The following is a 13,443-nucleotide window of genomic DNA, read 5'->3' as shown; positions in this document are numbered from 1 at the left end:
CCCATAAAATAAGCCGTAGCAGGATTTCTAAGCATTTGTGCAATATAAGCCATACCCCCAAAATAAGACATAGTGATAGGCGCAGTTCTGGAGGGCGCCAAGGAAGAGGCTATAAGACATCTCCTGAAAATAAGCCACCGTGGGGTTTTTTTTGAGGAAAAATAAATATAAGACGGTATCTTATTTTCAGAGAGGTAAATGGCCATTTCCTCCAGGTGAATGGAGGTAGGAGAACATTAGCCAGGGTGTGGTGAGTGAGCTAAGCTGGAAACAGGCTGGAAGCTGGAGACACTGAAACAGGCTTGATCTCTGCTGGATCCAAAGCTGTGATTGATGGAGAAGATCTGCGGGAGTACTAATGCTGTGATCCCCTCCATCTGAGGATAGCTCAGCTGGTAGAGCATGAGACTTAATCTCAGGGACATGGGTTCGAGTCCCATCTTGGGCATAAAAACCCCTGCATTTCAGGGGGTTGGACTAGATGACCCACGTGCCCCTTCCAACCATAGCTTCCAAGTTATCCCTTTTTTACAGGGATTTTCCCCTATGCTGAATAGGCTTCCTCGCGAGAAAAGCGAAAACTTGGCAGCTATGCTTCCAACTCTAGGATTCTATTCTATCTTACGCTCAGGTAAATAAAACTATGCCTCTGAAAGACACCACCTTCTCTGCTGACCTTCATCCCAAGGAAACAGAGCCCAGGTAGTGGGCTGGAACCCCTGAAACCCCTGGAACCCCTGAAGATTGAGGTGGCACGCAACAAGATTATTTCAGAACTCCAAACTCCCTAAGAAAATGTCATATTTCTCACGCTAGACTGACAATCTGTGCTAGCCACAGTCAAAACCAGATCAATGAAGTGAGCAGGTAGACAGGCTCCCCCTGCCACGGAGTAGCTTATAGAGTAAATCTTACTTACTCAGATGCCGTCCCACTGTGTTCAATGGGATTTACCTCATGGTAAAGGGATTGCAGCCTCCGAGGAGCAACTGTGGAGCATTGCCACCACAGGCAGGAAAGCAGGTGAAACACCAGTTGGAGGCTTTGCAAAGGATACAGGTGATCCTAAAAGGGCAGGACTGCTAGGCAAACTGAGCCGTGGATGGGACCAGGGGGAATCTGGGCGGGCCCTGCCTGTGACTGGTGACTGCGCCTGCCAATCAAGCGAAGAGCTCCCCCCCCCCTGCTCCCAGGTTGGTTGTAGAAAGAGAGGATTAAAATCCACCCAAATGGAAACTGGGTAAGTGATGGCTGCCCCCTACATTTCATCAGTGCTCTCTACTTCATTGGAGGCGGGTGCTTTACTTAAGTGGCACTTCCAAAAACCCAACAAGAACGTCTGGCACAGAAGATAGGGAAACGTCACAGTACTGGGGGATTAGGAGAAGAATGGGGAGTCAGAGGGGCATGATAGGTGCTCTTGAAATTGGGCAAGGCATGGAAAAGGTGAACAGAAAAGATTTTCCCTCTCTCTCCTAACACTAGAACTGGAGAACCCCCAATGAAACGGAATGTTGGAAGATTCAGGTCCTGCATTAATTCAGCACATAGCTAACCTGTGGAACTCCTTCCCACAGGAGGCAGGGATGCCCACCAATTGTATTTCAAAGAGGACTGGACAAATTTGTGGAAGTAAAGTCTATCAGTAAGGATGGCTGTGTTCTGCTTCCGTGGTCGGTGGGAGGAAGCAATGCTTCTGAATACCAGCAGCTGGGAACCAGGGGAGGGGAGAGTCCCACTTTGGCGTTCGAATCCTGCTTGTGGGTTTCCTTTGGGGGCATCTGGAGCCACCGTGAGAGCAGGAGACTGGACTAGATGGGCTACAGGCCTGATCCAGCAGGCTCTGCTTATGTCCTTAAGTGGGAACCTCACGGAAAAGCCTTGCAGGCAAACACTTATTGCGTGGAACTTCTACACCGCTTGATTGTAAGAAAAGAAAAGCCCAACTCAAAGTGGCTTACAGAAAGATAAAACAAGAAAGAAAAGAAAAATTTACAACCATACTTTAAAACATATTTAAAAAAATGAATAAATACAATAAAATGCTGAAGCAGATCAAAATTACCGCAGCTTTCTAAGAGTCTGGGTAGGCTTGTCTAAACAGGAAAGCTTTGGGCAGGTGGCAGAAGGAGTCCAGTGAAGGTGCCTGCCTGATATCAAGAGGCAGGGAGTTCCAAAGTGCATGCTTACAAATGGAGAACGGTATTATGTTATTATCGCCTGTAGTAGTGCCAGTTCCTCCCATTCTCTTGAAGAACGCTGCCTCCCCTCGCTCGAAACCATGCCTGTGGCTTGCTTGGGTGGCTTCTGACCCCTTCCTATATTGGGAAAATGGGTGGCTGCAGAAGATGGAATAGATGGGCGCCCGTTTTGGTGGAGGCATGGAAAGGCAGACGCTTAGGCAGCTAGAGATTCCAGGGAGCATTGGGGAAAGGAGCCTCCCTGCCAAGGAACCCTTCAGGGCTGCAGCTCAGTGGCAGAGCACCAGCTTTGCGAGCTGAAGGTTCCAGTTTAAGCCCCGTAAAGATTGTATTGCGAGGGGTTGGACTAGATGACCCCTGGGGTCCCTTCCTACTCTACAATTCTATGATTCTGTGATTGACTGCAGGGAAAGACCCTCCTTCACTTGAGACCCTGGGAAGCTGCTGCCAGCCAGGGTAGACAACATTGGGCTGGAAGGACAAGAACCAGAGTAATCCAGGTCCCTGTGGGTTTGTTGCTCTGTGATCTCACAAAACCATGTGCTTTCCTCCTAATGACAAAAGGACACAGCAAAGGAATGGTATCTGCAATATATAAAAGACTACTCCAAAATCCCACCAACCCCCTAGACGCAATAAAAAGACAATGGGAGGATGACATAGGATATGAAATCAACCCTACCCAATGGACCAGAATGTGGTCTAAGCCCCCCTTTAAATCTATATCAATGAAAAGAAAAGAACTCACCCTAAAACTCACCTACAGGTGGTACCTATCACCAAGAAAGCTAGCAGTAATACTCCCAGGAACCTCACCAAAATGCTGGAGAGGGTGCACTTCCGCAGGTACATACCTTCACATGTGGTGGGAATGCCCCAAAATCCAACAACCATACGAGAAATGGGCAACAACCATACGAGAAATATGTAAAATAACCGGACAATTAATAGAAATTACCCCAGAATTGGCCCTAGTTAACATCTTTCAAGATAATAATGCCCATTTAGACCACAAAGACCTCCTAACCCACCTACTTTCAGCAACCAGAAATGTCATAACCAGACATTGGAGAGACCTGTCAGGAGTAAGCATGGACCAATGGTACCAAGTAGAGTAGTATGGGAAACAGCCTTACTAGAAAAACTAACCAACAAACTGAAACTGGCACGGGGACAAATAGAAGAGGATGCCTTCATCCCAGTATGGTTCCCCTTTATCACACACGCAGCCCAACAAGATAATGACAAAAATTTACTGCCAGCATACAAATCAGTATGGCTAACCTGACCCAAAACACCCACCCACCCCACTCACACATGAAAACAAAGACCATCATAGCCAATCACAAATGAACAACCACACCCTTGGCCAACCCCAATCTCTCTCACCACCAAAAGAACACAAGCGAATAAAGGAGAACGTACACAAACAAAGCTGACATCAAGCCCTACATATATTAAGCAAAACAGAAACATCGTCACCTAATCCCACCCCCATCCACCCTCCCACCCCCTATCTACCTCGTTTTCCCTCTTTCTTCTAAGTGCCTTAACAAATGGAACTGATTTGCAAAAATGATACATGTTAAAATATGAGAGACACTGCATACACCTTTGTAGTTTAAGAAATCTTTAATAAAAAATATTTTTTTAAAAAACAAAACAAAACCATGTGCTTCAAACCAGTTCATATAAGAGCAGAAGCTTAGTTAAGTTGGGTGATTGATTCATATAGCTTGTAAATCTAATTTCTCACCATTATAATCACAAGGGCATAAGGACTCATCTAGTCCAAGGACTCATCTAGTCCAGCCTCCTGTTTTCACAGGGGGCAAAAAGATACCTCTGGGAAACCCACAAGCAGGATTCTAGCACAAGAGCATCTCTCCCCTCCTGTGGTTTCCAGAAACTGGGATTCAGAAGCATCACTGCCTCCCAGCTCTGGAGACAGAGCAAAACCACCCTAACTATTAGCAACCCATAGCCCTCTCCTCCTCCATGAATTTGTCTAATTCTCTCTTAAATCCATTCAAGATGGTGGCCATCGCTGCCTCTTGTGGGAGGGAGTTCCGCAGTTTAATGATGCACTGCATTAAGAACTTTCTTTGTCCTAAATCTTCCAACACTCAGCTTCATTGATTTAGGACAAACTTCATTTTCCAGCTGTTTTTGGACCGCAATTCTCACCATCCCTGGGCACTGTTCCTGCTAGCTAGGGATGGTGGAACTGTCTCCCTTGGGAGGTGGTGGTCTCTCCTTCCTTGGAGGTTTTTATGCAGAGGTTGGAAGGCCATCTGTTGCGGATTCTTCAGCTGCGTTTCCTGCATTGCAGGGGGTGGGACTAGATGACCCTCAGGGTCCCTCCCAGCTCTACAATTCTGTGATTCTGTAATTCACTGGATGTCCACGTGCTCTATTGTTGAGAGCGAGAAAAGCTCTTCTCTCTCCAGTCGGTGCATAATTTTATAAACTTCTATCATGTTGTCTCTTATTCAGCTCTTTCTCTACACTAAAAAGCACACTGTTCTATTGGAAACAGGACGAATGCATAATCTCTCTTCCAGAGCCCAGCAAATATTCTGTGTGCTGAATAAAGAGGCCCCCCGCTGGGATGGGGGGGACAACCGGATCTCTCTTCCTTCCCTAATTAATGCATTTCTTGTCTATCGGTGGAGCTCTAGCTGCGAGCTTAATCTGGGTCTCAAAAGCAAGCCTGCAGTCAGAACAAAGCGGAGACCACAATTATTAATAATGGAGCTCCAATAAGTGGAGTTTGTCATCCAGGAGCTCTCCGTGGTAGCTTCAAAGAAAAGGTTGAGCAAAGTTGGGGATTTTGTGACGTCGCGATACAGGAGCATCATATGAGTCCTGCTGAGTTTGTTGAAAGATCCCTGTAGCCTGCCGGCAGACGATGAAAAATCCAAGAAGCTGGGATGGGAGATGGCAACAGCAGCCCACTCCTGCTGGCAGCACCCAGCAGCCAGTCCTGGGAGGTACACATCCACTGAACATGGAGTTTCCATCTAGTAGCCATTGATAAACCAATCTTATTCCACAGACTGGCTGCCTAAGTCTCTGGCTGCCCCCACATCTTGAAGAAGTGAGTTCCAGAGGTGGAGGCGGTTTTCCTTTGACCTGCCCTAAATCAGCTGCTGACTCGTTTTACCTGTCGAGACGGTGCAAAATAGGACATCTTTGTCCGCTGGGGCATCTTTGACCATGCAGGAAACAGGCAAGGCCAAAGTGGTTACGAAATTGCTCAGCTTGGGGACATTAAGCAGCCACTCAAAGGGAAAACTGGTTTTAGGAAACAAGGAAGGGAGGCCAAGTGCGTGAGGGGTCTGTAGGTGCCAGCCTGGAGCTGGGCGTGTGGAGAGGAAATGCCACAGGCAGCCTGCGGGCTAAATCAGTTTCAAGTCAGCTGTGGCCCTGTGTAAATTCATAAAGGACAGAGTCCTCCAGACACCCAGTCAGCCTGCAAGCTTGGCTGAGTCACTGATGAGATGATAATTACATCAGACACCTGTAGGGGACTGGGGGAGATGGACGGGAGAGGGGGACTTGTTACAAAGCAAGGAGAGAACAAAGAGAGTCCGTCACTGTTTAAAACTGGATCAGGGAGGAGGTTTTGTGCAGACATAGACCCCCCTTATGAAGGAGCGGTGCTAGGGCTTTTTGCGCCCTAGACAAAAACACCTTCTGGCGCCCCCCTGGGCTGATGCCCCTGCGTCCCCTCCATTGGCGGGAGGAGCGCGGGCCAAGGGGGGAGCTCGGCGCCCTCCTGCCTGTGGAGGGGACTCTTTGAGCTCCTCAGCTGCGACAGCTGCAGCCTCTGGGGAGCTCACAGCGTCCCCTCCGTGGGCGGGAGAGCGCTGAGCTCTCCTTTTGGCTCACATTCCTCCCGCCTGTGAAGGGGACGCTGGGGGCTCCTCAGCGAGCGAGCGAGCAGGTGGGCAGGCGGTGGCAGCGCCCATAGCTGAAGGCTTCGGCTGCGGGCGCTTGCCGCCACTACCACCGCTGCTCGCTTGCTGCAGCCGCCACTGCTGGGGAGCTCTCAGCGTCCCCTCCATAGGCGGGAGGAGCGCAAGCGCGCGCCTTGGGAGGGCGGCGGTGGCGTGGGGGTTTTGCGGGGCAGGCTCGGCAGTGCCCCCTCCATTTTTGCGCCCTAGGCAATGGCCTAGTCTGCCTAAATGGACGCACCGGCCCTGCCTTTATGCTGGTTTTATATACTGAAAGGACAGAGGAAGGTACAATTAGGGGAAGGGCTGAAACTCAGTGGTAGAGCACCTGCTTGGCATGCAGAATCATGGAATTGTTGAGTTGGGAGGGACTCCCACGGGTCATCTAGCCCAACCCCCTGCAATGCAGGAATCACAGCTAAAGAATCTCTAGCCGGTGGCCATCAAACATCTGAATGAAGCATCCTTATGCATAGCAAGGAGAAAGTGGCTAGAGAAACCTTTTGCTCCTTCTCCTAGAACTCCTGGATTTCCAACAAAGCTGAATGTTGCAGGATCCAGACAGACTTCTTCACATGATGCAGTCAACCTGTGAAATTCTTTGCCCCTGGCTGCCAAGCTGGACAGCTTGAAAAGGAGAGAGAGAAATCCATGTGGAATAAGGCTATCAAAGGCTATTGGTTGCAACGAATATCTGCTATCTCCAGTATTGGAGGCCATGTTGACTCTCAGTACCAGTTGCTGGGGAATTTACTTATTTTTATAGGACTTATTTCATAAAATATATCCACCGCTTGACTGTGAAAAAGATAAACACTCTCAAAGTACTAGTTACAGGTAGGTAGCCGTGTTGGTCTGAGTCGAAGCAAAATAAAAAAAAATTCCTTCAGTAGCACCTTAAAGACCAACTAAGTTTATATTTTGGTATGAGCTTTCGTGTGCATGCACACTTCTTCACTCATGCACACGAAAGCTCATACCAAAATATAAACTTAGTTGGTCTTTAAGGTGCTACTGAAGGAATTTTTTTTATTTTACTCTCAAAGTAGTTTACAAAAAGATAAAACAATGAAACCAAGAAAGAATTACAACAGTACTTGAAAATGAAACACAACTTAAAATGCTTAAATCAGATGAACATGACCCCAGTTTTCTAAGCACATGGGTGCGCTTGTCTAAATAAGAAGGTTTTCAGCAGGTGCCAAAAAGACTGCAGTGAAGGAACTTGCTTGATATCAATAGGCAGGGAGTTCTAAAGGGCAGGTGTCACCATACTAAATGGAATGCCACTGGGAGAGTTGGTCTCCTGTCCTGCTTGCGGGATCCTCATACTGGGAATCGAGTTGGCCACTTTGCCAAAGAGGATGCCCCCTTTGTACCAATGCAGGACGTCATGCAAAACCTGGGGTGGGGATTGGGGAAGGGAGACCTTTTCACCCAAGGGTCACGTTCCCTGGTGGGCTACCTTCATGTGTTTGTGCCTCTCATGGCGGTGATGGGAAGGGTGAGAGGGCAAGAGGCAGTGGAGCCACAGAAGTGGCCCTGAACATTAAACATCTTGGTTTATCTCGGTCATACCAAAAGTCAAGGGATTTTTTACCTGCTCCACCCCAATGTCACAACTTTCCCTCTCTCTGTCCTGGCAGGAAAGAGGTAGGATTACAGGTCAAGAACACATCCCAGCTGGGCCAAAGCACTTGAGAAGGGCGTACAAGAGGAGAATCCCAAGGGTCAAACAGAGAGCCCTCCTCCCTTTGTGTTAAATGGATCTCTGGCACCCAGGGTGCAAAAGACATGCCAGTCAGGGCAGACAACACCAGCTGCCTTTTAGTGAGAAACAGACCCATGGGGCCCATCTATCGCAGCCTTGCCTCCTCTGACAGGCAGCAGCTCCTCAGTGCCAAGAGAGGCGACTGTCTTTCAAGGTAGATTGTAAGCTCTTTGCGGGCAGGGGCCTTTCCTTTTAGCTGCCATTGTTTGAAGCACCATGCGCACATTGGTGGCTGTCTGTATACTAGTTCCACTGCTATACTGCTATTTACCACTGTATACTCCTACCCCTACAAACCTGCATCGCAGGGGGTTGGACTAGATGACCCTTGGGTCCCTTCCAGCTCTACAATTCTATGAGTCCACTACTGCTAAAAGCAACTTCCTAGTAAAAACGAGCATGCAGCCACCCTTCTGAGCTGGAGAGGCAGGAGAGCAGAGAGGCTTTACCGTCTGCCGAGCTGCTTTTGGTTTCGCAGTTACTGCCAAGCTGTGCCACTTTCCCCCTTTCTCCCTTGCCTGGAAGTATTAAGATGAACAACTGCAGCAAAACGACCCCCATCAAATTAAAGCAGTCCAAAGCCGTGCTGGGCGGCTGCCAGCCGGGCTGCGCTTGGCGTGTGCCTACACTCCTTAATTCATAAATCGCAGTGGCTGGCGAAAGGCGTGCCAGCCAGGGCGAGTTCCTCGGGGGATGGCGTGTGACTGTGCGGGTGTGTGTTGGCACACAAACAGGAGGGTGCGTGCACAGAAGCCCAAGCAGATGGGGGCCCTCCCCCCGCCCTCTTTGCTCCAGCCAGCCACAGGCTCCAAGGGGAAACCCAGGACGCAGGTGTGCTGTGGCCATCAAGGTCACCTGCATTTCACCTCTACCTGCGGTTGCGAAACCGTTCTAGAGGCTGATGCCTGTAGTTGAGAAACAGGGTGAGGGGTTCCTCTGAGCCCAGTGACTGCAGTGCACCAGAGGGGGCTGGGAGGGTGAAAGAGAGCTCGAAACTCTGGAGAGCCCCTGCCAGGCAGGGTTAACCCATCTCAGCTGCCTTTGTATATTTCTGTGAAAGTCCCAGGAATGCGTGTGTGTGACTAGAGGCACAAGCGTCGCCCTTCCCTTGGCATGGGACTCTGGTTCAAGGATGCCGAGCTGCAGTCCAGCAACACCTGCAGGGGTGGGGGGACAAAGGATCCCCGCTTTGGAACAGAAAAGCGCAAGAACAGGAGATGATCCGGGTTGCGGGATGAGACTGTCGGGGGCCCACTGGGTCCAGCTCCTGTTTCTGCAGTGCCCAACCAGCTGCCCCCAGAGGAAGCCCACAAGCAAGACCTGAGTGCCAAAACAGGCAATTCTGCCCTGCCGCCTTCCACTCAGATCAGGCATCCCCAAACTGTGGCCCTCCAGATGTTTTGGCCTACAACTCCCATGATCTAGCTAACAGGATCAGTGGTCAGGGATGATGGGAATTGTAGTCCAAAACATCTGGAGGGCCGAAGTTTGGAGATGCCTGACTCAGAAGCATGCTGATTGCAGAGGCTAGTGTCTGTCTCTGTTGCCAATCCACTTTCCCCCTGAAGTCTCAGGCCAGACTCCAGCATTTCCCACCTGACACGGATTCCTGCCACCACAGGGGGTTGGACTAGATGACACTTGGGGGTCCCTCCCCATTCTACGATTCTAGGGTTCTGTGAAAGCAACAAACCCACAGGCAAAGGCATGCAAATGACCATGAATTGCAAAGGAGGAAGAGAGCCTGCAACACCTTTTTAACAGGCTGTCTGCGGCAGTTCACAAGGAATGGATCAGCACTCTCCCTCCCAGATTGCAACCCCAAGACCCACCACCCCTTAAAAAGGCTCCTTGTGAATAGAAGCAAGGTGATCTTAAGGAATTCTGGTTGCATGTCAGCAGCCCCTCCCACGGCAGCATCTTCAAGAGAAAGGCATTGTTGTAAAGCAGAGAGAAAGAGTAGCTTTCCTAAGACTTTAGGGAAAGGGACTCAGGAGCCTGAAAGCTAGTCCAGTTCATAGAATCATAGGAGTCGGAAGGGACCCTGAGGGTCATCTAGTCCAACCCCCTGCAATGCAGGAACCTCAGCTGAAGAGCAAAAAAGAGGATGCTATGAGAACTCCCATTTTAAATACCCCTACTATATGTTAGGACGCAGGTGGCGCTGTGGGTTAAACCACAGAGCCGAGGGCTTGCTGATCAGAAGGTCGGTGGTTCGAATCCCTGAGACAGGGTGAGCTCCCATTGCTCGATCCCTGCTCCTGCCAACCTGGCAGTTCGAAAGCACGTCAAAGTGCAAGTGCAAACGGTGTTTCCGTGTGCTGCTCTGGTTCGCCAGAAGCGGCTTTGTCATGCTGGCCACATGACCTAGAAACTGTATGCCGGCTCCCTTGGCCAATAACGCGAGATGAATGCCGCAACCCCAGAGTCGGTCCCTTTACCTTTACCTTTACTATATGTTAAGGTTACCAGACGTCCCCATTTCCTGGGGACAGTCCCCAGATTTACAAATCAGTCCCCATACAAAATCCATTGAAGTTGAAAAATGTCCCTGGATTCATTGAAAAAAAATCTGGTAACCTTACTATATGTAGCCTATAGAATCTGTGATATATTGCTGAGGGGGGTGGGGTCAGGAAAAGGGAAGAGGAAAGCAAGTCTTCAGCCACCAGTTATGTCTATGTCTCATCCAGAAAGTATAGCCAGAGACATTATGGCAAATTTTAAAAAGCCACCTGGACAGAAATTTTACCCCTGAAAATGAGGACATGTCCTGGAAAAAGAGGACATATGGCAACCATGCCACCCAACCTCTGCGTAAAAACCTCCAGTGAAGGAGATTCCACCCCTGACCTCTCTGTTGCTCCACCGCCCTCCTTGCCCGTCCAAAGAAGTCCTCCTCCTTCAAGCAATTCCACCCTTCTCCCCTTGCTGCCCTACGGTACATGCTTGGAACTGTCCCCCATGCTTCTTTGACAGGTGCCTCTCCCTTCCCTTAAATCCATCCTCAAAACTCCCCTTTGCTGAGACACCTTTGGCTCACATTCTGGGTTGAATCTGGCGCTAGTGCTGCTCAGACCCACCAAGGCGAATGATCACGACTAATGTAGGTCCATTCATTCCAATGGGTCTACTCCTCAAATTATACTGGAGTGAAGATGGAGGCTGTGCAAACACCACACCCCCTCCCCGAATAATCTTGGGAGCTGTAGTTCACCCCCAACAGAGCCACAGTCCCCAGAATACCTGTGTGTGTGTGTATGGAACAGAAAAGAACCCAGGTTTTATTTGCTAGTCTCTTTTCTTCCTCTACTGCCTCACCAAGTGTTGGGTGCTGGATTGTAAGCTCCTTGGGGGCAGGGACCGATTCTCCTGGGCTCTGTGAAGTGTCTGGCACTCTAATTGTTGTTGTTTAGTCATTTAGTCGTGTCCGACTCTTCGTGACCCCATGGACCAGAGCACGCCAGGCACTCCTGTCTTGCACTGCCTCCTGCAGTTTGGTCAAACTCATGTTCATAGCTTCGAGAACACTGTCCAACCTTCTCGTCCTCTGTCGTCCCCTTCTCCTAGTGCCCTCCATCTTTCCCAACATCAGGGTCTTTTCCAAGGATTCTTCTCTTCTCATGAGGTGGCCAAAGTATTGGAGCCTCAGCTTCACAATCTGTCCTTCCAGTGAGCACTCAGGGCTGATTTCCTTCAGAATGGAGAGGTTTGATCTTCTTGCAGTCCATGGGACTCTCAAGAGTCTCCTCCAGCACCATAATTCAAAAGCATCAATTCTTCGGCACTCTAATGGTGCTATGTAAATAATACCCCATAATGAAGGTAACACTTTGGGGTCAGCCATTTGGGAGCCACATTCAATCGCAGCACACATTTGAATAATGTTAGGGCAAAAACTGAGAGAGGATGAATGGGATCCTCCCATGAATTGTCGACCAGGAAGCTGGAGATGAATGGACTGTTAATTTCAGAGGCAGCCGAGGGAGCTTGATTCATGGCCTGCTTTTATTCCAGAGCTTCCATTGTCTTTGCAAACTGACGTTTTTGCTGCAAGAAGCCAGCTGGCACACAAAGGGACAAGCCGTCTGCAGTTTGGCTCCTGACACATCCAAGAAACCCAGCAGCAATATCTCACCCAGAACATTTCTAGGTCTCTGCCTTCCCAAGGGATGGAGCTGGCACCTTCCCTGGCTGGCTCTGTGCTGGTAGTGGCTGCACCTACCAGGTGCAGTTTCCCGGCCGTGCAGGTGTACTGATACAGGCCGTACCTGTTGGATTTCTGCCCGCTGTGGAGCTGTCCAAAGTCTAGAGCTTCACTTGGCAGCCTTATTGAGAAGGAGGTGTGTTTCCTGGCACTGCTGGATGACTTGGGAATACAGCCAATGGGGTCATCCCTGGTTGCTAGAGGTGTCTCGTCTCAGCAGGCTCCTGCTTGCCAGATGAGATCCAGGTTTCCCTCAAACCAAGGTTTGTGCAGCACTCAACAACTTGATCACTTGGTTGACAAACTGCCTGATCAGCAGGCCAAGGGGACTGGGGGGTCAGAAGGGAGAGATACCAAAAACAGGGGCCAATGGCAGGCATAGGAACATAATTCCATAAGGCTGAACAAAGTGAGTAGAGATATCCTAATGAAGCTGCCAGATGGGCGGGGGATAAATAATAAATTATTTTATATTATTATTTAAATTATATGCCTCCACTGCCACAGGTCCCTGCCTGGGATTCAGACTGCAGTAGTATTTTAACTTGCATTGAGGGATCTCATGTATGAATGAGCCACTGGGTCACATGGAAATGTCTGTGACCTGTTCTGATCCCTGAATTGGAGGGGGTCCAGCTGGGGGATTGTTGGGGTCCCTTCCAACTCTATCGTTCCATGATTCTATGGTCAACCAAGAGAGGCAAAAGACAAAAACTCGCATCTAGTTCAGGAATGAGAGGCAGTTTAGGACACCCTGTCTGCCCCACCATCGCCCAACATCTTAATTTGACTCAGGGCTTGAAACCGAGAACATGCGAAGTTAGTTCAGAACATTATGGTGCTGGAGGAGACTCTTGAGAGTCCCATGGACTGCAAGAAGATCAAACCTATCCATTCTGAAGGGAATCAGCCCTGAGTGCTCACTGGAAGGACAGATCGTGAAGCTGTGGCTCCAATACTTTGGCCACCTCATGAGAAGAGAGGACTCCCTGGAAAAGACCCTGATGTTGGGAAATATGGAGGGCACAAGGAGAAGGGAACGGCAGAGGACGAGATGGTTGGACGGTGTTCTTGAAGCTACGAACATGAGTCTGACCAAACTGTGGGAGGCAGTGGAAGACAGGAGTGCCTGGCGTGCTATGGTCCATGGGGTCACGAAGAGTCGGACACGACTAAACGACTAAACAACAACAAAGTTCAGAACATGTGCAGTTCGTTTTGGTGAGGTTCCTTTAATTGCTGTTAAGGAAAATCTGTTGGGTGGGCTTCCCTTATCTTGCACCTGCAGGGCTTGTAATTAGTGTT

The sequence above is a fragment of the Zootoca vivipara genome, chromosome 10, assembly GCF_965207765.1.
Source record: "Zootoca vivipara chromosome 10, rZooViv2.hap1.1, whole genome shotgun sequence".
Lineage (NCBI taxonomy): Eukaryota > Metazoa > Chordata > Lepidosauria > Squamata > Lacertidae > Zootoca > Zootoca vivipara.
The sequence above is the reverse complement of the archived record's forward strand: the minus strand, read 5'-3'. Positions refer to the sequence as shown.